Source organism: Papaver somniferum, unplaced genomic scaffold (assembly GCF_003573695.1).
Source record: "Papaver somniferum cultivar HN1 unplaced genomic scaffold, ASM357369v1 unplaced-scaffold_119, whole genome shotgun sequence".
In the NCBI taxonomy this organism is placed as follows: domain Eukaryota; kingdom Viridiplantae; phylum Streptophyta; class Magnoliopsida; order Ranunculales; family Papaveraceae; genus Papaver; species Papaver somniferum.
The window spans coordinates 3,622,979-3,649,457 of NW_020620936.1; the positions used below are offsets into that span (position 1 = coordinate 3,622,979).

At 34.5% G+C, this 26,479-nt stretch overlaps 2 long non-coding RNA genes across 18 annotated transcripts; one reads left to right on the forward strand and one right to left on the reverse strand.

Moving 5' to 3' along the window:
* The first annotated feature begins 3,087 nt into the window (after positions 1–3,087).
* On the forward strand, positions 3,088–7,540 carry LOC113330867. Of its 15 annotated transcripts, XR_003350563.1 has the most exons (12): positions 3,091–3,438; positions 3,682–3,769; positions 3,908–4,001; positions 4,187–4,226; positions 4,315–4,347; positions 4,442–4,539; positions 4,983–5,059; positions 5,601–5,672; positions 5,794–5,875; positions 6,507–6,711; positions 7,006–7,130; positions 7,262–7,540. It is a non-coding gene; the product is annotated as an uncharacterized LOC113330867 (long non-coding RNA). The 15 variants fall into 15 exon arrangements; XR_003350562.1 differs by adding an exon at positions 4,720–4,894 and having other exon boundaries at positions 3,088–3,438; positions 6,507–7,540; XR_003350565.1 differs by adding an exon at positions 4,720–4,894 and having other exon boundaries at positions 3,088–3,438; positions 4,442–4,521; positions 6,507–7,540.
* A 3,669-nt stretch (positions 7,541–11,209) lies between these two features.
* LOC113330791 lies at positions 11,210–15,091 on the reverse strand. Of its 3 annotated transcripts, none has more exons than XR_003350505.1 (6): positions 14,747–15,091; positions 14,566–14,640; positions 14,312–14,397; positions 14,102–14,186; positions 12,642–12,751; positions 11,210–11,669 (listed from the first exon to the last, which is right to left on the reverse strand). It is a non-coding gene; the product is annotated as an uncharacterized LOC113330791 (long non-coding RNA). The 3 variants fall into 3 exon arrangements; XR_003350506.1 differs by lacking the exon at positions 11,210–11,669 and adding an exon at positions 11,899–12,384; XR_003350504.1 differs by lacking the exon at positions 11,210–11,669 and having other exon boundaries at positions 11,899–12,751; positions 14,747–15,088.
* Between the last annotated feature and the right edge of the window lie 11,388 nt (positions 15,092–26,479).

A 26,479-nucleotide genomic window follows, 5' to 3' on the forward strand; every position in this document is an offset into this window, starting at 1 on the left:
TTCTTTCAATTATTTTCTTTGTTTTCTTCTTGTCGTTTTGGTTTGTGGTCTACCGGGAGGATCTCCCTTTGTTGGCTCTTCACTTTGTGTTGTCCATGGGCGAGTAATTAGCCTTAGATGGCTCAACAAGAATTTCCGGCTAGCCGAGTTTCCACGTGAGTAAGCTTCGAAGAATTCCTTTGATTCATTCGTATCCCGTGGTGATTGTACGGGAGCTTCCGTAGGGGGAGGGGTGAAAGATAGTTGCCTCAAAAACGGATCGATAACCTCAATAGGTATCACTTGTTCATACCTCACAAGCATATGATGACACGGATGGCTCAATGAAGACATGTCTGGACAAATACACACATCACCTGATTTGTCGTAGTTTATCTCCTTTTGCATTTCTCTCATCATATGTTTTATTGCCCACTGAGACACATTGAATTCTAGTCCTCGTAGAAACTTACCGTACCTTCTTGATCCTATCGATATCACTCTTGAAGTATTGCTCCATTACCTCGGTGACCTAACCACATTTCCTTGGTTAGACTCGATGAGATCTTTAAATCTCTCATGAGCGGACTCCGCTATACTGGTTCTTCATTCTCGTAGTGTCTACACCGGTTTGTCCATGCACGCACAAAATTTTCCTTGTACTTATCCAACCATTGCTTCCGACAATACGAGACGGCACTTGGATACACTTCGTTCCAATTGGCAATAAACATGTTCAAATTCTTTTCGTACGTATCCTCGGTAAGAGACCAATAAACTTTCTCCCACTCTCTTAGAAATTCCAACCACTTTTTATGATTTTCATCGTGTTCTTTGTCCACTCGCTCTTTAATCTTTCCTCTTTCATCTTCTTCTTCTTCGGGTGATAGTTTCTTCTTGCGAACATCTTCCTCTAGTTGAACAATCATTCTCTTCTTAATATCCTCCTTAGTGGGTTCAAACAAAACATGACAAGATTTTATCACATTTTGACCTATATGATATGTACATAGGATTTTTTTTTGCATCCGGGATGACGTCGGATGTTGCACTCATTAATGCGTCATCGTTATCGGTTATGATGACCCTCAGAAGATGATTTTCCCCGAAGAATAATTTCAGTTGTCTTAATGCCCAATTATAATTATAATCCTTCTCGTTTTCCATTAAACACCAAGCCAATGTGAATGATACCTTGTCCGATGTTTTCCCCACGATGTTGAACAACGACATTTGTATTTGTTTGTCTTGTAGGTGCAATCCATCATAAGAACACAAAAATATGTATGATCCAATTGTGCAAGCAAGGGATGGAAATGAATATTTGAAGGGGCTTGTTCTCAGGCCCTCTTTTGATGATACGAGTTTAGTTGTGATCCAAAGATATCTTCTCAAATTCTTGCATAACACTCCTACCTTCCCATTCCCTCTTTCTAATAGTTGCTTGTGCGCTATAAATTATACTTAGAGAAGAAACGTTCTTCCGATCCTTTTATTTGAAGCCTCCAAGAATTTGTCTTGGTTTGATGCATGCTTTGGTCATTCTCTTTACATCCTCAAATTCATGAGATTTTAGCTTAGAAACTAGGGAGTGACCAACAAAAACTCCCGGATCCGAGTGGTTATGGCGGCCGAACCACACATCACAATCCCATTCCTTGTCTCTTAAATGGATTACAAGCTTAAATGGGCAGTTATCCTTCCTCGTACGAGTCTTGTATACCCTATTAGTCTTCTTTGGATATACATAACCCTTTCTCTTGTGGATATTCTCCTCCTTGTATACCCCACTTCTCTCGCAAGCCATCCCAAAATGAATCTTTGAACCTTGGGTATTCCTCACCAACACACACATGTGCTTAAGAGCCGTATCTTTAGCCCAAACAATTGCTTCCTCTTTAGATTTTATCCCTACATAAATACATTATAAGGTTCATTATAAGCAATCCATTTGTAAAGTTCAAGATACTAAGTAAAAATTATTCTTTGATAACATACTAGTGGCATTTTATAGTATTCTGACGTATCCTGACCAAGCGTTCTTGCATTTGTTGGATCAGTATATGTCACAATCTGAGGGACGAATGAAAAGAAATTTAAATTAGTTCCAAAAAAAGTTTAAAATACTATGCCGGACCACAGTTCCGGCATGCTCGACCAAAGTTTCGGCATGGTCGAACTGAACCGAAACTGAAGACCAAATTTGAAACGCTTCCGGCATTAAAATTTCACTTGAAATTAACGCCGGAAACCTAGGTGCCGGCATTCTTGTTACCTATGGTTCCACGCCGGTACAAGGTGCCAGCATGCTTGTTACCTATGGTTCCACGCCGGTACAAGGTGCCGGCATGCCCGATAATTAATCAACCACGCCGATATTTAGCTTTGGAAGACACTGCTTCCTGTATGCTTTTTTGGGAGGTACCGACATGGTCACGTTAGAATTGAACCATGCCCGTAGCATATTCCATAGAATATTCGGTGGTAGGTAAAAAATAACTTTTGTACCGGCATGGTGTTTTTGGTTGAATACAATGCCGGCTTGCATTTCAAAATGGGGGATATTAAAGGCCGGCATGGCTGTAGTATGGATATTACGCCGGTAATAGTACTGCCGGCATTGTATTCATACTACGTCCATGCTGGCATCGAGCTATTTCAGCTGCAACAATGGTGGATTCGAAGAGAAAAAAATCAAATTTTCAACACATTGGCACCTTTATCTGAGTATTGGGAGTGATTGTCTGTTGAGCTTGTTTACTTTCTTGGGTTGGTTCTTCACGAAATTCTTCTTGCTCACAAAAATCATGATCTAAGGGTGTTGGTTCATCATACAATTTCAATTGTGAATGGTTACACTAGTGGAAAATGGGGTTTTTTCAACCCACATCCACGACCCTCGCTAGCGTTGACCTTGTACCGGTCAAGACCGTCTCACATTTAGTCAAGCATTAAAACCAGTCGTTGTATATTTACTATTCTAGCCCTCTTTGACTATTCATTCCTTGACTGATGAACATAGTTTTAGTATTTTTAATTCCTATGGTCACGATTATCTTACTAGATTAATGGCTGGATTTAGCTGGAGAGAGGCTTTGTTATCATCGAGAAGATGTCACTTACATATCTCTCTCCATTCGTAGAAGCACCAAAACACTTCTTCACATCTCTCTTCCTCTCTGTCTCTCGAGATACCACAAAAAACCAGATCGAAATCCACCACTAAAACCAAGTTCTTCTACAAACTTCATCACCATATCTCTGTATCTCTCAATTTCGTGCAGTTACAGTGAGTTTGGGTTTGATTCTACAAACTTCATCTGGTACTGTCAGGTTTCAAGTTTGATTTTTCTCATTCTCTACGAACTCCATAATCTTTCGCTGCATCTTTGTTGGTACAAGTTTCTCAAATTTGATAGCAGATGGAGTAGAAATTATGCTGATCTACTCGGTCTGAAGGTATTCTCACTTCTAGATTCTTACTATCTTAGGGTTTTTCAAAAAAAAAAATCCATCATCAGGAATTTTAATTTCTTTTCTTATCAGTTTCTGGTTTCACTCGATTTCCCCCAATATTATTTCTTGGGTCTGAAATCAGAAATTTCAGATTGATTTTCCATTAATCTTCCGTTCTCGGTTAATATCTGGTTTTTCATCTTTTATATTCCACCACTGAAACTTAAAATTTCTTCATATTTTTAGGTCTGCTAAGAAATTAGAGTTCATATACAAGCGATTCTGTGAAGAAATTTTCAGTTTCATGCAGTTGGTCCTCGTGATTTAATCCAAGGTCTCTAATTATAATTGATAGGCATTTAGGGATTTTTCTTAATTTGTCTCAGCAATTTCGTATTTATCTGGATTTTGATGAATTAAGGTTTCGATTATCTATTCTAATCTAGGGTATGTTCTGTTTTGTATTATTTAGTCAGGTTTCAGTTCTAAACTTGGTAGGATTTTTTTTGGATTCAAGATCTAGTTTGGGTTTTTTTTCCCCCTCAATTTCATACACAAAAAAGTTGGTAAGATTTTTTCTTTTTTAATTTCCATCTGGGGTTTGGAGTTATGGGTATGATATGTGATTTGTAGGAAGGTGATTTTGTTCCAAATTGTTAAGTTTAGTGTTGTTGCATATAAACCATTAGGGGTTTCATCTTTGTTTTTTTTTCTTAGTGTTTATGTTTATGGGAATTTTACTTTGTTGCAGGTGGAGACATGGGATAGTAATGAAAGCAAGTTCAATAATGGTGATGTTTCATTTTGTTCTTGTTTTGAATATTTGAAGTCCATAATTTGTTGCAAAACTAATAGTTGCCTCTATTCATGATACTGCAGTTATTCCATCTGGTGAACAAAGTGAAGTATTAGGTGGGTTGAAGAATGAGGGTACATACGTTCCCAATCACCAACTTCGATCTTCATGTTTATTTACTAATTGTCTTGCCATTTTATGTTTCAAAAGAGTACAATGACATTCCACCTATAAGGGAAAATGGAAGGCATCTATGATCGACAACCAAGGATGGAAGAAGCAATTCCAAAGTAATGTTTATATAAATGGTAATTTTCGGTTTCCCTTTTAGTTGGTGATAGTGGTAGACTGGTAGTAGTGAAAGTTTGGTTGAAAATGGTGGAGAGTTTGGCTTAGACCTTGTTTTAAAGATCAAATCATATAAAATAATATGTTGTGAAATTAATAGTGGTTTGATGCTCTGATAATTGTTGGTAATTGGTTTGTAGTGATAGTGGAGAAAGGAAATCTTATGTTAAGAAGAGATTGCCAGTGGATTTATTGGTTTTTCACATGGACCTATTGGATTTGAAAATTTTGTATATGATATCGGTCATGTGACAATTATGATGGTGTTATTAAACTGAAGATCTCCGAAGTTGAACATCCGCCTGCTAAGCTAATGTAGATACATTTGGTTTCTTTATTTTTTGGGTTTGTTTCTGTTTTCTATTTTAACACTCTCCTTTGTGAACTATTTTTTCTCTTGTAGAGTTGCCTGAGATTTAAGATCGAAAAGCTGGGGATGAGACTTCTTCTGTTGTAATTGTTGCTGCAGAATCGCCCAAGGTAACAACTTTTTGTTTGATAACGATGGCTGGTATCCGACTACTGTGACATCTGCTATTATGGACATTGCTGGATTCCTTTATATGTACACTGTTGCAGGGTAGTATGGACGTCAAATTGTTTTTGTTTAAGGGTACATGGTACCTACTATGTTTCCCACCTTAACTATTACTTCTGAACTAGTTTAGTCAAGTTGTGAACTTCCTACATGGACATTATTTTGCTTGTTCTTGTTGTTCACCAGAATATGACATCAACCCCAAAATTTGTATTGGTTCTAGTTTAAGGCTTGATAATTAGTTGAGCATGTTAAAAAGAATGTAGTTTGAATGGTAGTTACTGGTGTTGGTTGACTATTTTTAGTGTTTGTATTTGCCTTTTCTTATTAAAAATGTGGTTTCCAACTCTTTCCCTTGCTGTGTTGCTTGTACTTCTCGCCTCGTTTGCACTCACCTAATAGCTAATGATATACAGTGACAAACAAGAAATTTTAGAGGGTCAGAATTCTGAAAGTCGGATTTCTTGTTATTTTGTTACTCAGGATTTGGGGAAATGTCCTGTGGCTGGGGATCCACTTATAATGAATAATCTTATGCCTGTGAAAACAAATAAGGTGAGATATGTTAATCTTGTTACTTATTGTAGCTTCTAACGCTGATGTTAGCAGAATTTAAAATTTCTAAGTTTTTCGTTTTGTCAATTTTGTAATTTCAGTTTTTGTTTTGTCTTTATAGGAGTGGGATCATGCTATCACATTTTGCATTAGAACAACAATTACATACAGCAAGGCAAGAGCTAAGCCATGCTCTCTACCAGGTACAACTTTAGCTTCGATATAAGGAAAATCCTTTAACTGATAATGATCTATAAATGTGTCGATAATTAAACTTGGTGTCATTGATTAAAACTAAAAATCCTAGTTGGTTGTAAAGTATGGGTGAAGTTGTTTCGTAAGTACTAGTGTTGGCTAAGTTCCCGTTTTCATTTCGTAGAACGTATTAAGCTTCAAAAAAACTTAATGGCATAATATTACATCAACTAAGCATGCTAAGAACCTTCGAATTCCAACTTGGCAGGTTAGATTTTCATGTCAGAAGTGTCTAATATGTGCATAACTTCAATATGTTGTAATAAAAATGCTCTTTCTCTCTGATCCTGATTTTACTTGTTTGTAGGCTTGAAGTAGCACTACTGCTTGTTGTTTCGTAGCTTATGGTTTATTTTTTTAGGTGAAATATACTATCCAAGTTTCTTCGTTTGTTGTTTCGTAGCTTATGGTAGATCACCGATAGCTGGTTGACCTGTACGTGCTGATGATATTTATTTACTGCAAGGCCAGTTAGGAATTAGGATGGCCTGCCAAATATTGCTCTTGCATTTGCTGGTTTAGCACACTCAGATCAGTATTTTTTAAAACAACTTGTAAACTGGAAGCCTATGTTTGCAGATACTACACTGACCCATATGGCACATTTTGCAATGTCATATAAAAGCAATCAGATCAGGTTCTGAGGGAGCTGACAGCTATTTGCAGGATCAATTCAATAAGGTATCTTTATCACGTTGCAAACTGTTCAATGAGTCGACAGCTCTTTGCAGGATCAAATTCAACAAGGTCTTTGGACCTAATAATTGGTGGAATAAGCTTGTGGGTCTGTATCATTCTCTAACTCCCCTGTTGCATTTTGTTGTGTTCCTTTCTATGGCCAGTTCAATTATATTATTCAACTAGCTAAATGTCGTTGAACTCTTACGAAATCACATGATTATTGGTATAGCTAAATGTTTTTTAAGTTACCCCACTTCAACAAATGCACTAGCTGCATACTTGTATTCTTTATTTTCCCTTGCATCATGCAGTTTCCCTGATTCACAAGAAATATATCTTTATGGAATCTTCGGTTAAAGTTTTCTTTTATGTACTTTCATTTTTGTTGTTTAATTAGGTTCATAGGTCTTGTATATGGTGGTAATTAGATTACTATCTCAGCACAGACATTATCTTGGGGGCTTGTCTACAGTACGTTTTCTTGGGAACGGTATTTGAATTCGCTTCAGTCGAGATGCTAATGTAGGTTTTTTGTAGAGCTATTGGTTATGTTTTTCTCTGTTTTGTTGGTGTTGATGCATGGTTTTCCTTGTGTGTATGTTTATGACAGGAAAAAATAGACTTGACTCATTTCATTGTTGTTTCTTTTCCAGGTAGTTCAAATTTGAAGCAAGTAGGGAGACAAACACGTCGATCTATAGTTTGTGAGGCGGCTTCAGCAAGGAGACATTGAAGCCTACATGGTCATCTTGGTTAGTTTGCACTCATTGTAAGAAAGCTTTATCATTTTACTTACTTTTTCAGGAGTTTTGGTTGTTTTTTTGCCCAAGTGTAAACTGGATTCAAATGTTAATAAAGCATTACATCTTCTTTTTTTTGTGTAATTTTGAACCTAGTGAATCAATGAATGTGAAATGGAAGGATTATTTGGATGTGTGAGTGCAAGTTTGATTTGAATTTTAGTTTGGTTTGAGTGCATTAGACAATTCTGAATCATTATTTTTTTATATTAAAATGTATATCTACGACCGGCAACAGTCAGCATTAACCCTTGAACGGTTAGAATCGGTCATTGATGCAAGTTGCTCCACGACCCCCACAACCTAGTCATAGATGAAAAGGACGCTCAAACAATGACCTTTTTCTCGACCGCCAAAGCAAGTCTTTAATTTGTATCTATGACTTGCTTTGACGGTCGCGAAACTGCTATTTTCCACTAGTGTTATCATTAGCTGAAGATTGAAGGTATGCTCCTTGTTGTAGTTGAGCTAAAGATTCAGCTGCAATTCTCTCTTCATAATCATCCACCATTTTCACAAAAACAAAAAGTTTTCTCTCAAACTTTTTCCCTCCTTCTACTCTCACCTCACTCAAATATACACACTAATCATTTATCAAATAATCTTATGAATTTTTTAATTATAATTAATCACTAAACCTGATTAGTGAGGGGTAGATTAGGAATTAGTTAAAATACATAAATAAGGGGTGACCCTGATTTGATATTTAAATCCATTTTTTGTCTTTTTCCTCTATCCCCAAATAATAAAAGTATCCCCCAATTACGCCTTCTTAATCAAACCATAGCATTTAATCAATTTCATTATGTGATTGATTTCGGGAAAAAAATAAACTCCCACCATGAGATGCCATTGGCAATCATTTCGATAGAAAAGAATTACATACGTACATGTAACAAAAAGATTCATCATAATATGAAAACCCCACATTTTATGCCCTAACTAAAATCCAATCAATTAGAAACAAATCAATTGGATACCCAAATAACCCAGATTGCGTTTAACAATTTTGAAATTATTTTTGAGAGATTGAGGGGGGAAATCATGGAGATATTTTCAATCTTTCAAACCATAATTGAGATAGAGAGTTATATTTATGTAGAGGAAAAGAAAACAGAAAAAGACAACTTGTGTGTAAATTAATGTGACTAATAGTTGTATATCTCATAAATTAGCAAGCAAAAGAGTGTTTGTCCAGGAAGTAGAAGAAGAAGAAAAGGTAGTGGTGGCCGTGAAGAAGGTGGTGAGAGTGTTAGTCGTGGTGTTGTTGTGGTGATGATGAAGAAGAATCGAAGTTTAGAGTGAAAGACTGAAAGTGAGATGAAAAAACACTACATCCTAGGATCAGATCTAACTATAAACGAATGGCTAGGATTATACCATATCTAGGGCTTAGATGAACCGGTTTTTCAGGTACCGATAATGTCGGGAATAGGCATAGAGTCGATCCTTGTACCCACTCTCTATCGGTTCTTATTTATATTCCCATTCTCTGTAGCACATACACCTGTTCGGGTTTGGTTTTTTTCGGTGTGGTAGTTTTGTTGGTGGCCCTTATTTCATTCGAAAAGATTGAAATATTGGAATCCCTCAAGGCCTCAACAAACTTTAATCCTCCTATATTGAAACTGGATTACATTCACAAGTAGAAGACATTTTATCTACTGAAAAATGATAATTCGGCATACTGATTTATTTATTTTTACACATCTTCAAGACCTTCACTGTTTCCATGATAATTGCTTGATTTCTTTATTGAACCATATTGTTTAAACCTAAGGTAAATTGAACAGTTCTCTGCCAGTCCCTTTTAACCCATAAATTCTGAAGCTTCATGTCATTTGCCCATTTTGCAGTTTCAAGCAAAGATAGAGCTTCATCTTCTTAAACGTTGGTTGCAATGAAGGTTTCAGATCGAGCTATGCCTCCTTAACGTTGGCTTCAATGAAGGTCCTAGATCGAGCTGTGATACCTTCACCGGCACCATCATGAAACATTAGTCCATAACATGAGTTGAAAAAATCACTTACCCATGAGGCAACAAAGTTCAGTTTAAACTGATCTTGAGGTTGTGCTTTCCATCCTTGTATAAGGATTGTATCTAGAATTTCCCCTATCATTAATTATATTGGACAGTTGATTTGAGTTTTACAAAGTACATACATGTGAATCATTTGCTATAGGAGACCATAAATTAATGTGTCTCTGAATAACTAATGATGTTTGGATACCACTACTAGTTGTATTCTGGATAATCCTATTGTATCTCTCAGTTAGCATCCATCTTAATTTATCAACCTTTAATATTCCTTTTTCATCAGTGAAAAGACTTATGTCCATATCTTTTCAGCTATGATTGCAGGGAAGTTGGTTCTACTTTTCCCATAATTTCACTTATTCGTTACTGAGTCGATTAGCTCAGAAACAAGTGTTAATTTTTTACTTTGTGATCCACATGGGATAAGATGTTACCTGAGATACCTAGTATCCAGGAATAATGCCAAACTACTTTCGTCTAGTTGTGTTTTATTCGATGCGAGTGAAACCAGTTCGGGTGTTTGAATTCTCGAGACCTCAGACTACTTTGAAGACTATAAATTTGCCTGGAACAACAATTTTAGATCAGTCTGTTATTCCAGTATAAAATTAGTTTTCTCCAACAAAGAAGTAACAAGAGTTTCATGATCTTAAATCCCAGAAGAACAACACGCCCTTTTTTTAACTTGAAAAATACTGCTTTACTTTAATGTTGCACATCATTGTCCTTTGAAATTACAGAAACTTGTCTATATGTTTTTGTTGGAACAATTGCTGAACTATGCCTACACAAAAAATAAAAATCAAATACGAAACAAATGTTATGGATGAGTTGCGGACTAGGTCGCTCTCTTGAAGACGTTTAGCGGCTCTGCCCAAGATTGTGCAAGCAGTTCATCGTTGTCGCGTCCTCGCCAAGATAAAACAGTCGAGTTCAATCTCTTACACAATCACTCTTGGACGTTGAGAGGATGTGAAACTTCCAAATTTCATTCTTGCTCAGAAATTCTTTAGAAAAACCAAGGATGGTCACACGCCTGTTTTTCTTTCTCGCAAAAAATATCATTTTCTTAGAAACTCAAGTAACATGATAGAGAACTCACTCCAAAAGAAAAAACATTTTTTTTCCAACCAAAATCTGATTTTGTACTCTTTTTAATACCATTCATTCAATGAGAAGTTATTATGGTGTATTAAACACTATTAACACCATAAAACATGAAACGGTCCAAATTAATTATCACAAAATTAAATTGTCTTTTATGAAACCCTTAGTCATCAATGTTCTAAGGAAAGATAGTGTATATGTCTCTAGGTCAAAGAGCGGCTAAGATTGTCTGGATTTTTGGATGGCAGAGATTGTGTTTGGCCCCCTATAAGTTATAACCTCAACCATCTATTATTATATATATACTAGTATATGTTCCGTGCCGTAACGGCCCGGGCTGTGTTGTAGTTGGTATCACACGGTGTCACTCTTGAAATTCATAAACCAAGGTACTTATTTTAGTGATTTTTTCCAATGATATATGGGAGAGGCTAGGCTTGGCAGAGATTCACTGTTAAGATGGTTCATATTAGAAACACATAATATAAAATGATTAACGACGTTTTGTTAGATATTTCGTACACTTTTGTAACGAAAAATACAACCTCTGGTGGTTCTTATACTCCCTCCCAATGTGAAAATAGAATTTATAACTTGCATAAAAAGAAGATATAACAATAATAATTTCATTCATATAGTACTATTCATTTCCACTGCACCCAATTAATGACATCTAACTTGCATCCTCTTATATACGTACAGTGATCGTGATCAATGGTAAAACGAAGTAACAATTAATACTGAAATTCCAATAACGATCTATACGTTGATACAGAGATAGAAGCTGCCTATTCGTTTAAATGTAAAAGGTTGTTTCAAATTTTATCACCTCTGTTGTCGTTTCCGCTAGATTCGAATTCAAACCCAAGAAAACTTGGCTTGTGGTTATTGAAAAGCGTCTTTCATGCTAAGAACCTGCATCGCGTTGTGTTTTGTAAAAACATAAGTGGCTGGGTATAATTCCTTCTTTTCTCACTCAGAACTCTGTATTCTTTCACTTTATGTTGATTTCTCTGCGAGCTTTTACTCTTCCAGTTATAAGTTGCACTATTTTTTTTTTTCCTTTCATTGGGTCCATTTAATTGCTGCGATCACTTTGTTCTTTGATTCATTCTTCTTCATTTTTTAACAAAACAATATCCGTTGAAAGAGTTAGTGGTGACTCAAAGTTACCCATTTAAGACATAGGATACACAGAAGTAGAGTATAGTAAGTTCTTTGTAACTGATTGAAATTTATTTATAACTGATTGAAATTTATAGAATACATTAGTCAAATGAGAATCAATTTTAACATGTTCACCCAAACGCAACCGTATTACTTCAAATCAAGCCATAAAACAATCTTTTCAAACAAAAAATGTACGTATACTACTCAATATTAACGTGTCAAGAGAACCAAAAAAAAGAATCCATCATTGGCATATATATCGTATACTACAAAATGAATTCACGGTATAAAGAACCACTCAGCTGACATTTCCAAGGATAGGTGTGCACGAAACTCTATCATACAAATGATTATGTAAGAACATTGAATATTTAACTAATGAGTGAAGGTCTAAAATGTGTGTAATTGAACTGGACTAATATTGTTGCAAGAACATGATTGAACTGGTCAAAAATGTGTGTAACAACATAATATAAATTATCAGTTTTCACCCCAACTCTCATATTGTTGTGGTTACGGTAAAGTCGATCGAAGTGGATGAACTAATTGAACTGGAGGAATCAATTCCACCACTATTTGTTAGTATTCGTCTTCTTCACGCACGAATTTCTTGTCTTGTGAATCTTTAACAGTTGCAATAGTTGTAATAACTTTCCGCAGTCTCATTAGGCAAAGAGATTAAAAAATCAAGTAAGCGAGTGGTAAAGTAGGTAATGGCTAAAAGCATACCAGCTTTTGAGATGCATCTAAAGAGCAAATTCATGCAAGTAATGAGCCAAAGCCTTTGAGATATCAGACGCAACCATGCATGATCTTTGTCTTATATAAAGCACTTCTAAGATTCTTCGTTTCTTTTCCCCATCACTACTAACGTAACTATAGAAAATCAAGATACATTTTATAATCATAATTACTTACAATGTAGGAAGCAAGCCAGAGGAAAGAACCATAATCTCCTGAGTCCTACCATCGTTCAACGATTTGTAGATCTTTGTCCATTCATTCGAATATAATCTATCCATCATTCCCTAATTACATAAACACCGACATCAAATCAACAACTTTAATTAAGAACTAAAAAAATGATGACACTGAAAGGTTTCGCCCCTATGATTGCAGGATCAAACTAACATTACCAACTGATGACACTGAAACCAAACAAACATTGATCAAAATTCTAGGGTTAATTTCTCATTCTAAGATTAGGAATTTACGTGATAAAGATATTGAAATGTAAAACAATTGGAATAAACCTGGACTAACCCGTGAATATACAAACACCTAAGGGGAGCAATCGAGCAAGAAAATAAAAAAGAACCACTGAAATCGATGTTCTAAGGCTAACCACAAATGCATTTTTTGTTTCAAACCTTTTACACATCCTAACTGGTTAGATAGAAAATTGTGGAGACATGGCATATACAATGTCATTCATTTGCTTATCTTCTCCATTCCCATTCAAAATTCCAATCAAAAAAATAAATTCATGGATTCAGTTAAAGTTCAGTTAACGAATTTCAAACACAAATTAACCAATAATGACCAAAACAATAGTTACATAGATTGGTGGATGATAAGTGGAATTTCAATTGCGACTATGAGAGACACAGAGAAAAAGTTGGGTGCAGAAGCATCTGACGCTTAGTTTTTATATTTAAGATTAGAGAAACACTAACTATAAAATACGATTAATGCCACAACAGTGACCAAACACAAACTGAAACACGACTTACCTCCAGTTTCAGATGTTGATCTTGTTAAGTAGAGATTGAAATAACATATATACCTAAAAGATATGTAAGGGATTAAGTCGAGTTATTCACACAGGGCAGGGTTGAAAAGTTTATAGTCAGGGTTGCAGACTAATGACAATGGGTGTCACAGGATAAAGTCCTAGAATCATAAAGTATTCTAGTTAATACATATGGTACTGTATCTTTGAATATCAGATTCCAGAATGTTACTGGATATCTAGAAGATAACATTAGATAAAATAGACTCCTTCCTACGTTGGATGTCAGCTCCTCTAATGCTAGATAAGCAGCAATTTTCAATTATGTTGAACAGGCACCGTGAAAACTACAAAAAGCTTCCACTGCCACATCTAAGGCTCGGAACTCAGTGGGTGGTTCTACATTATAGAAACAAATACAATATTAAGCACAGAAGTCATGTAAATCTTAGGACTCTCAGTTTCCTAACCCAAAGAACAAAGAGTAGTAAAAGCAAAACACCTCAGAAATAACGTATACTGCCAATTTTACAAAAGTTTCAGAAAGCATACTTCATACTAAAAATAATACAACAACTATAACATAAGATTCCAGAATGTTACTGGATATCTAGAAGAGAACATTTAGATAAAATAGACTCCTTACTTTGGATGTCAGCTCATCTGAAAATTGTCAGTATACGTCTGTTCATCCTATTATTGTGAATGTTGTTATGCCTGCTCATCCTCTCCTGCAATATACAATTGTAGGTTACATGAAAAGAACAAAAGATGACCCTATTCTGCAATTACAATCCACTGATGCAATTTCTTGCTGCATTTTATAAATGAAAAACCAAGATAAATAAAACCGAACCTGTCTTCCTACTCCTAGAGACTTTCAGTGTGCATCAAATTGATCCCAGCAACCCCAATATCAGGTTCATCAAGTGCAATCATCACCTGCCAAAAAATATATATATAAACAACATTCAATTTAATTTGTTCCCAATCTATTTCAATTAAAATAAACTCTAAGTACCGCGATATGTGAGCATACAGTAAATCCCATCAGCCCAATTACCTAACCTAAATCAATGAATAACAACAGCTGCTAGATTGGCATCATACCCATAATGACATTTACTTAAAGCGAATGTTGGTTTGTCTTGAGAAATTGTTTGTTCACCAGTAACTACAAAAAATCTGCAACGATGAAGAGAAAAAAAAAACTTCAGGAAAAGAAGGAAAAAGAACAACAAAAATATTGAACATCAGTATCAAAATCAGAGAGATTTCCGTGGGAAAATACCAAAATCAGAGAAACTTATATGAATGAATCTTGATAGAGAAGGGAGATTGGAAAGCACTGACAACTTGTGCAAGATAACTTTTTGGGGAGTTTTATAGCCTAACAGCAGAAATTGTGGTGCTATCTTTTATTTTGCTAACGTATGAGCAATTGACCTGATTATTCAGGTTTGGATCGAAGAGAATAATGCTGGTGCTAAATGATTTCATCCGTTATGGATGAAAAGCTGGAGCACAATACGCTCAATAAAGCCCAATTAATGGCAATTTAGCTTTGATAAGCGTAAGAGATGGAAATTAAGGGAGGAGAAGAAATCTGGGACGTTGCATGTGGGCGGAGCGGAGGGGTGCTTTCTGAGCCACGATTTATCTCCTTCATTCTTCTGCAATTTGAGAGCAACATGAGCCGTTGATTGCAAGATAAAACTAATTTGAAACGTCAGATGGTTTAAAAACCATTTGTTTTTGTAAGATAGACTGGGATACGACCCGTACCGTAACGGCACGGGCTTAAGTTTGTTCTTGCTAATCCAAATGTTAGCTTCTCAACGCGTTTGATGTTCGCCCTTTCAGATAAGAAGTTCGGATATCTGAATCTAAGAAATATTTTTAAATGTTAGTTTCTCAAAAAGCAAGAAATTAATTTAGATGTAAACAACTTCTAAAATTAAAAGAATCTATTTGAACTTTTGATTATGATGTCCAAACATGCTATTAAATGAAACTTTTATCTATCTTTGCAAAAGGAACTCGATAGACAAATAAAGCATTTTGATGTGAAATTAAATCATTATTTTTATTACACTAAGGCTTAGTTTGGTATTGCAACACCTTTTATAAAAGCATTTTTCTGATGTGCGTTGATGTGTTGTGCTGTGACACAAAAGCAGTTAGACGTTTGGTAAAATACTGATTAAGTTTAAAGCTGATTAAAGAAGCAACCAAAGTGTGTTTGGTAAAGTATTAGATGACAAAAACAGACGTATCTCTGAAAATAGTTTTATTCAATTTTAAAGGGTTTAAAAATAATTATCTTTTTTTATTTAAGAAAAAAAAATAAATATTAAATTATCTAAGTGTTACTATTATTATGATTGTTAAAAAAAATTATTTTACTTAACCACTTATATATATATATGCATAATTTTCAAACAAAAAATCAAACTAAAATTAAGTAATTATTAAATATTTGTTTTTATTTTTATTTTTGATAAACTAAATGAAATGGTATCATCTAATAGTTTGAAAATAAAATATAATAATATTTAAAGAATAAATTATAAGAAATAAAAAATTGATTGTATATATGTATTTTTAAGGGTAATTTTTGTCATTTACAAAATAAAATAGGGACAAAAACGATAAATCAAGCATTAAATTTTGGTGGGACCAAAGCTTATGCTTTTATAGCTTTTAAAAGCTCCTCCTCCCCCGCTTTTAAAAATTGAGGAATTTGGGAAGTGCTTTGGGTAAAAAGCACTTTGATTTTTTTTAACAAACACCAATTTCAGAAATTGTTAACATATATAGGTTTTGAAAGTGCTTTTGGAAAAATAAAAGCATTACCAAACCCAGCCTAATCCTTGTTTGGCCCCGTTTATTTTCTACCTAAACAATCTTACCACCCAAAAGTACGTACATTTATTTGAATTCTCCGTGAGTTCATCAGTACTTATTTTCTTTCCTTTTGGAAGCATGTTCTTGTGTTTACGGTATCCTTATATGCAACAAAATATAAAATTCCTTCGTCACATCATTGGCTGTCAACATTTTCATAGAAATCCTTTTATTTAATTTGCGTGATCACAATTCAAATCAAATACATTTACAAGCAGAATTAACGAAATTCCCGTACCATAAACTTATATTTTCCTATCAGTTTTAACTATGGTTTTTATCGGTAGTATCCCCGGTATTTCATTCTGCATTATTTCGAGCGACTTCATTCCATACATTGGTTTATTTCCTTGCACACTTTCTTCCTGCACGGATCTTCATCCCGTCATTTTCACATCTAATCAAAAGCAACTCCTAGAATGGGAAATACTATAATTTTGGTGTGGGTTGTTTGTGTCTCCTGATTAGATATCACCACCACCACATCTGCTTGATTGCTTGTATGCATTGGACTCTTAGTTCCAAGGAACTGTCGCCTTGAGTAATGGTTGGTTGAACTATCTAGGACACAAATAATCATATCACGGCCACAGATAGAGGACTCGAAAAGCTTACCTCACAGCTTGCGAAACAAAGGACACAAATACACATATCATGACGAAAATTCACAACGACCATCCAAAAACCACGCAACCAAACAGAAATTCACTAACAGCAAAACCAAACCATTGCAATTAATACGGACACAACAGTAACTTGCAGTGATACTGACAATAGAAATTGGCCTATTAGCTCAAAAAAAAAAAAAAAAAAAAAAACTTAAGCGAGACGGACTTCAATGTTTTTCATTTTCTCTGTGCCACAATTCTGGTAAACGAAATATCGCCTCATGCTCGTTGTACATCCCTAATCAAATCAGTATTTTCCTTCGGTAAAACCTCTAAATATTAAGGTAGGGATCAATGGTACCGAAAATCAATAAAATCTAGCAATGTTTAATTAATTCAAAAATCATCATGAAAATTTTTGCCAGACCATAATAATGTTGGTGCTTAACTCAACTTAGACAAATTATCGGTTTCCCCTTTCTGTGACGTTTTCCTTCATCCTCAATATAATTGGTTACTCCGTAGCATCATTGAAATGGCCTACACATAAGATCTGAAAACTTAAAGTGACATATAACTGATACCCATGATGATGAAACAAGTTAATTGAGCTTGCTATGGTTAGCCTTCCAATTTCACACAATGAATAACCATATTAAAGTACTATTCTTAATTACAATGAAATTAAGTTCTCTCAAATTACAGAGAGCTTTTACTATTTCTGTGGTACGCTAGAGAAAATGCGCTTAGCACGGAAACGATATTGTCCTCGACGCCTCTTTCTTGAATTGGAATTTCAGAAAAAATCACCAACTAAATTTCAAGTAGGAGGAAAATAATTAAGAGTAACCCCAATAATTTAGTAGTTCAACATGAGTTCGAATATTAATCCACGTTGGAGGATTTGTCATATTAGCCAAATACTAAATTAAGTACTTAAAAGGAACGTGAAAAGTTAACTACCATGCTTGAAATAAAATAACACACCTCGAACGCCTTCTATAAGTCATTAAAAAATATATTGATTTCTTCTTATCAATAAAAAAATACCCAGAAAACATAAAGAAACTCGTCAAATGTACTTGAAGAGTTGTTCTATTTTTTATGTGTTCAGCTCCGTAAGTATGCTTTTCATTGGCTGTTAATTATCATATGAAAAAAAAACATATGAAATCGTTATTATGAGAGAAGTCAAACAAAATGCATAGTCGTATCGAACCATTTCTTACCAGAGAACACATATACAATAAAGAAAAGAAAAGAAAAAAAGACAGCAAGTATTAATTCCAAACCCCTTTTATCTCAAAATATCTTTAATTCACCACTAAACTGTAATTCTCCTGCAGCTTAAACGAAATTACAACCATTATAAAGTGGAAACGCATTCTAGTGCTTCATTAGACCTCTAACTTCCACAGTTCTTGATCATCCACAGCATCGACCCACTAATATATCAAAGGTTAAACCTGAATTTTTGCAAAATCTAGAGAAACAAATTGCTCAAGCATACTGGAACTTTCCACTTCAATTTGCATGTGCAAAACAGATCTTTTGCACACTTTGTAAAAGAAAAATCAGCCAGAATGATACAAAAGACGTTTTTGTATATAAAACTGTGCCAGTGAAATTAAATTAATGGTGGTGTTCTTTCTTACTATAGCCAGCACCTCTATAATTGAAAGAGCTTCATTGAAACTACGTAACAATAGAAATACTTCTATTCAGGTTCATCATTGATGTGCTACAATTCCACATTTTACTGTCAGGCGTAGTTTAAAAATATTACCACCCCTAATGTATTTCCCTTGCAGATAATTTTGGACAGGGGAATGAAAATGCAATTCAACCACTGCATTGTAGTAGAAGTGATGCAAGCGTTATTGTTATTGCTCCAGAGAATCACAATATACCCTTATACTATGCATTTTGTTTGAATTCTCTTATAATAATAATTTCGTCACTGTTGAATTTATGTCAATTGAAAATAACGAAAACGCTAGAGAGAATAATCCATTACTCCCAATTACAATTCTCGATAAAACCAAGATAAAGGGTAATGCGCATACAATTTCACATTTTACCGTGAGGCGAAAAATTTTGGACATGAGAATGGAAATGCAATTTTTGGGGTCTTATCGAGAATTGTAATTGGGGGTAATGATTATGAGAGAAGTCAAACAAAACGCATAGTCGTATCGAACCATTTCTTAACAGAGAACACATATACAATAAAGAAAAGAAAAAAAAAGACAGCAAGTATTAATTCCTAACCCCTTTTATCTCAAAATATCTTTAATTCACCACTAAACTGTAATTCTCCGGCAGCTTAAACGAAAGTACAACCATTATAAAGTGAAAACGCATTCTAGTGCTTCATTAGACCTCTAACTTCCACAGTTCTTGATCATCCACAACATCGACCCACTAATATATCAAAGGTTAAACCTGAACTTTTGCAAAATCTAGAGAAACAAATTGCTCAAGCATACTGGAACTTTCCACTTCAATTTGCATGTGCAAAACAAATCTTTTGCACACTTTGTAAAAGAAAAATCAGCCAGAATGATACAAAAGACGTTTTCGTATATAAAACTGTGCCAGTGAAATTAAATTAATGGTGGTGTTCTTTCTTACTATAGCCAGCACCTCTATAATTGAAAGAGCTTCATTGAAACTACGTAACAATAGAAATACTTCTATTCAGGTTCATCATTGATGTGCTACAATTCCACATTTTACTGTCAGGCGTAGTTTAAGAATATTACCACCCCTAATGTATTTCCCTTGCAGATAATTTTGGACAGGGGAATGAAAATGCAATTCAACCACTGCATTGTAGTAGAAGTGATGCAATCCTTATTGTTATTGCTCTAGAGAATCACAATATACCCTTATACTATGCATTTTGTTTGACTTCTCTTATAATAATAATTTCGTCACTGTTGGATTTATGTCAATTGAAAATAACGAAAATGCTAGAGAGAATAATCCATTACCCCCAATTACAATTCTCGATAAAACCAAGATAATGGGTAATGCGCATACAATTTCACATTTTACCGTGAGGCGAAAAATTTTGGACATGAGAATGGAAATGCAATTTTTGGGGTTTTATCGAGAATTGTAATTGGGGGTAATGGATTATGAGAGAAGTCAAACAAAACGCATAGTCGTATCGAACCATTTCTTAACAGAGAACACATATACAATAAAGAAAAGAAAAGAAAAAGACAGCAAGTATTAATTCCTAACCCCTTTTATCTCAAAATATCTCTAATTCCCCACTAAACTGTAATTCTCCGGCAGATTAAACGAAAGTACAACCATTATAAAATGGAAACGTATTCTAGTGCTTCATTAGACCTCTAACTTCCACAGTTCTTGATCATCCACAGCATCGACCCACTAATATATCAAAGGTTAAACCTGAATTTTTGCAAAATCTAGAGAAACAAATTGCTCAAGCATACTGGAACTTTCCACTTCAATTTGCATGTGCAAAACAGACCTTTTACACACTTTGTAAAAGAAAAATCAACCAGAATGAAACAAAATATGTTTTCGTATATAAAACTGTGCCAGTGAAATTAAATTAATGGTGGTGTTCTTTCTTACTATAGCCAGCACCTCTATAATTGAAAGAGCTTCATTGAAACTACGTAACAGTATAAATACTTCTATTCAGGTTCATCATTGATGTGCTACAATTCCACATTTTACTGTCAGGCGTAGTTTAAGAATATTACCACCCCTAATGTATTTCCCTTGCAGATAATCTTGGATAGGGGAATGAAAATGCAATTCAACCACTGCATTGTAGTAGAAGTGATGCAATCCTTATTGTTATTGCTCCAAAGAATCACAATATACCCTTACACTATGCATTTTGTTTGATTTCACTCATAATAATAATTTCGTCACGGTTGGATTTATGTCAATTGAAAACAACGAAAACGCTAGAGAGAATAATCCATTACCCCCAATTACAATTCTCGATAAAACCCCAAAAATTGCATTTCCATTCCGATGTCCAAAAAATTTCGCCTCACAGTAAAATGTGAAATTGTATGCGCATCACCCATTATCTTGGATCTTAAATAAAACTTTGCGAGGAAGATCGCAATATTATATAGACGTATACAAAGAAAATATGTGGTAATTAGGAGATTATGTATTACCGTAAATCTGGAGAATTTCTATGCATGTTCTGACTTCTGAGAGCCTGTGTAGATTACAATTAGAATTAACACAAATAAGTGAGAAACTTTGAGAATCCGAAAATACCTTCAAAATCAACTTAGAAAAGTACATAACGAAATTCAAACACATAATGGGACAATGGTGTTTTACCATATCGACGGTCATCTATATTTCGAACACATAAAGGACGGCCACGATTGATCTACTAATATGTGTTTCCGTAGCAATTATTCTAACACCCCCGTGACACTTGCCACCCATATTTTCCTTTTGTATCACTCGCCCTAATATCTCACTCTCTCTAATTACTCATTCCGTTATTTTCCGAATTGGTTTCAAGTTTCCTTCCCAGGAAAGGCAAAGGCGTTAAGCATGTGCATGTGTAACATCCTTCCCATCAATGGCAGAGGAGTTACGCATGCGCATGAGTAATAAAAACAAAGACAATGTTGATTCTGTCTATTTCTCAGTCGGGTTGGTTGATTTGGGTTACGTTTTTTCTTTCCCAAAATTTTAATTTGATTTTTCTTTTATTGAACATAGGGTTTCTCCATAATCGTCGACAACTCCCGATGGAGGGTGGAGAAACTTCGTATTTGTGAGTAATTATCAATTTTTACTTTCTTTGAATAGTCATAGGGTTTGGTTTTTAACAATCTATGTTTTAAGATTTTAGATTATCATCGTTATTTATGTAAATTAGTGTTGGTCTATTTAAAAATCCCTTTTCCGACCTCCTAGGAAGCTGCTCTTCATTTGATTTTTATTTGGCACATCTGTTTTTTTGGCTTTCTTAGGATGCACCCAGTTACATTTGTGGAATTCTCATCAAGGTATCTTTATGGAGCAGAATGTTAGTGACATGGAAAACAAAAACTCACAATATGGAGGTGTTGCTTCTCACCATTAGTAGTACTTGGATACTCTTTAGAGATTTAATACTTTTAGATATGCAAACTCATGAACGTATTTTATAAGTTTGAATTGCATAATTCTTATAGATTGGATGATGGAGCGGGGATGTCATAGTTCTTTTCTATGTAAGATTGAATCGTCTATAGGATGGACGTGTACATCTTTATCTCGACCACGGACGTATTTTTCATTTTTTTTCCGCAAAGTCAAGATATTTGAGATTAAAGGTGGACAGTAATTTCCAACGTTATGTTCAAAATTAATTCATGGTTATAATATTTAAGAAGTCCGCGGGTGTCCAATAGGCATGGACTGGATGCCATCACATGAGCAACAATATATTTATAATGTCTTAGCTTCACAAGTTAGTTTTATATCGACTTTAGTACGTTTTACTAAAATTTGGTTAAGCAGACAAATTCGTGAATTTTTCAAATCTAAAGCTTCTCCAGTTTTTTTTTAAAGTGTATGTGCTTTTTAATATTTGAACTGATTTGATTTGGTGTATGTTTGATAGGATCAATACGATGGAAATTAATCCTTGCTGCATTTTTGGTTAGTGAAGACTCGGAGTTTAATTGAACAAGCGGGTACTCTTCTTCTCATTATCAAACGTTTCTATGGGCTGAATGGATTTTTTTTTGGGAGGGTTACAATGGAGGAAGAGAGTCCAATCCTTGGATTAAGTGGGTGAAGTATTCTAATACAGTTTCTCATATATTGGATTCATCGAGAATGCAATCAGCTATTAACTAGAACGAGATTTAAGGGTGTGGTCAAGTAATCAGATGTTGAGGTATAAACAGCTCTACTTGATAATTGGGATATGCAGTTATGTAACACTCCTTTCGTTTTTGGAAAAGAGATATTTTCACCACTTTTTCAATTTGGCCTGGCTTACGCCTCCAATATTCCACTGTGAATTACAAATGATTATTTATTTGAAATCAGATGGGATACATGCCATTCAAATATCCCTTAATTTTGTATCATTAATTTATTTTGCAATCTATAAGGGTAAATCGAACATCAAAAAAAATATGTGGTATATTTTTTTTCTAGGTTGAAATGGAAGATTTATTAGAAAAAAAAAATACAATCATTCTATTAGAGATAGGGAAGAAGAAAAAAAAGAAAAATAGTATCCCAATTGCGGAGCACTGAACCTGCAATGTTCAAGTGAATATGTGGTGTATGTTGTTAACTTAAGTATATTTTGATCTTAATAGAGAATAAGTGTTGCGAAAAGAAAAATCGTACCATATAAAATTTCAAGAAAATCGTTTTTGTCTGGGTTAAGTTGATTATTCTTAAACCAGTAAAAAAGTTTCCAAATTAAAACATAAAAAAGTTAAAGTCACAATTTAGGACATAACAACAGTTTAAAACCCGTGCCATTACGGCACGGGTCATATCCTATCTCTAATAGAAATCGCTATTATGAGAGAAGTCAAACAAAATGCATAGTCGTATCGAACCATTTCTTATCAGAGAACACATATACAATAAAGAAAAGAAAAAAAACATCAAGTATTAATTCATAACCCCTTTTATCTCAACATATCTCTAATTCACCACTAAACTGTATTTCTCCAGCAGCTTAAACGAAAGTACAACCATTATAAAGTGGAAACGCATTCTAGTGCTTCATTAGACCTCTAACTTCCACAGTTCTTGATCATCCACAGCATCGACCCACTAATATATCAAAGGTTAAACCTGAATTTTTGCAAAATCTAGAGAAACAAATTGCTCAAGCATACTGGAACTTTCCACTTCAATTTGCATGTGCAAAACAGATCTTTTACACACTTTGTAAAAGAAAAATCAGCCAGAATGATACAAAAGACGTTTTCGTATATAAAACTGTGCCAGTGAAATTAAGTTAATGGTGGTGTTCTTTCTTACTATAGCCAGCACCTCTATAATTGAAAGAGCTTCATTGAAACTATGTAACAGTAGAAATACCTCTATTCAGGTTCATCATTGATGTGCTACAATTCCACATTTTACTGTCAGGCGTAGTTTAAGAATATTACCACCCCTAATGTATTTCCCTTGCAGATAATTTTGGACAGGGGAATGAAAATGCAATTCAACCACTGCATTGTAGTAGAAGTGATGCAAGCCTTATTGTTATCGTAGTTCAGTAGAATCACAATATACCCTTATACTATGCATTTTGTTTGACTTCTCGCATAATAATAATTTCGTCACTGTTGGATTTATGTCAATTGAAAATAACGAAAACGCTAGAGAGAATAATCCATTACCCCCAATTACAATTCTCGATAAAACCAAGATAATGGGTAATGCGCATACAATTTCACATTTTCCCGTGAGGCGAAAAAATTTGGACATGGGAATGGAAATGCAATTTTTGGGGTTTTATCGAGAATTATAATTGGGGGTAATAGATTATGAGAGAAGTCAAACAAAATGCATAGTCGTATCGAACCATTTCTTATCAGAGAACACATATACAATAAAGAAAAGAAAAGAAAAAGACAGCAAGTATTAATTCCTAACCCCTTTTATCTCAAAATATCTCTAATTCCCCACTAAACTGTAATTCTCCGGCAGATTAAACGAAAGTACAACCATTATAAAATGGAAAAGCATTCTACTGCTTCATTAGACCTCTAACTTCCACATTTCTTGATCATCCACAGCATCGACCCACTAATATATCAAAGGTTAAACCTGAATTTTTGCAAAATCTAGAGAAACAAATTTCTCAAGCATACTGGAACTTTCCATTTCAATTTGCATGTGCAAAACAGATCTTTTACACACTTTGTAAAAGAAAAATCAACCAGAATGATACAAAAGATGTTTTCGTATATAAAACTGTGCCAATGAAATTAAATTAATGGTGGTGTTCTTTCTTACTATAGCAAGCACCTCTATAATTGAAAGAGCTTCATTGAAACTAAGTAACAGTAGAAATACTTCTATTCAGGTTCATCATTGATGTGCTACAATTCCACATTTTACTGTCAGGCGTAGTTTAAGAATATTACCACCCCTAATGTATTTCCCTTGCAAATAATTTTGGACATGGGAATGAAAATGCAATTCAACCACTGCATTGTAGTAGAAGTGATGCAAGCTTTATTGTTATTGCTCCAAAGAATCACAATATACCCTTACACTATGCATTTTGTTTGACTTCTCTCATAATAATAATTTCGTCACTGCTGGATTTATGTCAATTGAAAATAACGAAAACGCTAGAGAGAATAATCCATTACCCCCAATTACAATTCTCGATAAAACCCCAAAAATTTCATTTCCATTCCCATGTCGAAAAAATTTCGCCTCACGGTAAAATGTGAAATTGTATGCGCATCACCCATTATCTTGGAACTTAAATGAAACTTTGCGGGGAAGATCATAGTTCAGTTCATAATAAAACAAAATATTATGTAGACGTATATAAAGAAAATATGTGGTAATTAGGAGATTATGTATTACCGTAAATCTGGAGAATTTTTATGCATGTTCTGACTTCTGAGAGCCTGTGTAGATTACAATTAGAATTAACACAAATCAGTGAGAAACTTTGAGAATCCAAAAATACCTTCAAAATTAACTTAGAAAAGTACATAACGGAATTCAAACACATAAAGACTATTAGATCAGGAAAGGGAAAGACAAAAACAAAAACAAATCAACCTGCATAATTAATGACCGAAAGATGTGCTTGAAATATACCATGAAAGTGAGGCTGAAAAATGAATCATAACTGGAAACTTGAGTGGGGGAAGTATGAACAATTTTCCAATCACCCAAAACAATAGTACCTGTGAATTGCGTTCGTGAAGAAGAAAAACAGATTTATTCTTGGTTAGTTGGTTTATACGACCCATAAACTGAGATCCAATTTCATAGAGCCGTTTCGTTACATCAATAAGAAGAAAAAAGAAACGGCATATACAATAATGAACGGAATTTCATTAATTCGATAGAATGAACCACATTCGGTTTTAAACGTGCCAGGCTGCAAACCTTTCGTTAATTCGGTGGACTGAAAAGCTTAAAACGTATGCTCAATCTGGACCATCATTTATATATCCAAACTATAGATGGCTTAATCTGAACTTTCCTTTATATATCCAAACTATAGATAGTCGTCGATGTGGAAAAACACCATTGTCCCTTATAATATAAAAAGATAGATAGAAGAAATAATATAATAGAATATCTAATATATCAGACACATAAAAGACGGTGTAGATTGGTATACGTTTTGGACAGTAGTGTGTCACTCAATGGACGGAGATCTACATTTTAGAAATATAAATAAAGGCCCGGATTGGGGGCCATGGTTTTTTTTTAACATACGTTTTACTAAGGTGTTAATATCAGCTGTTTCTGTTTCAAACGAAAAG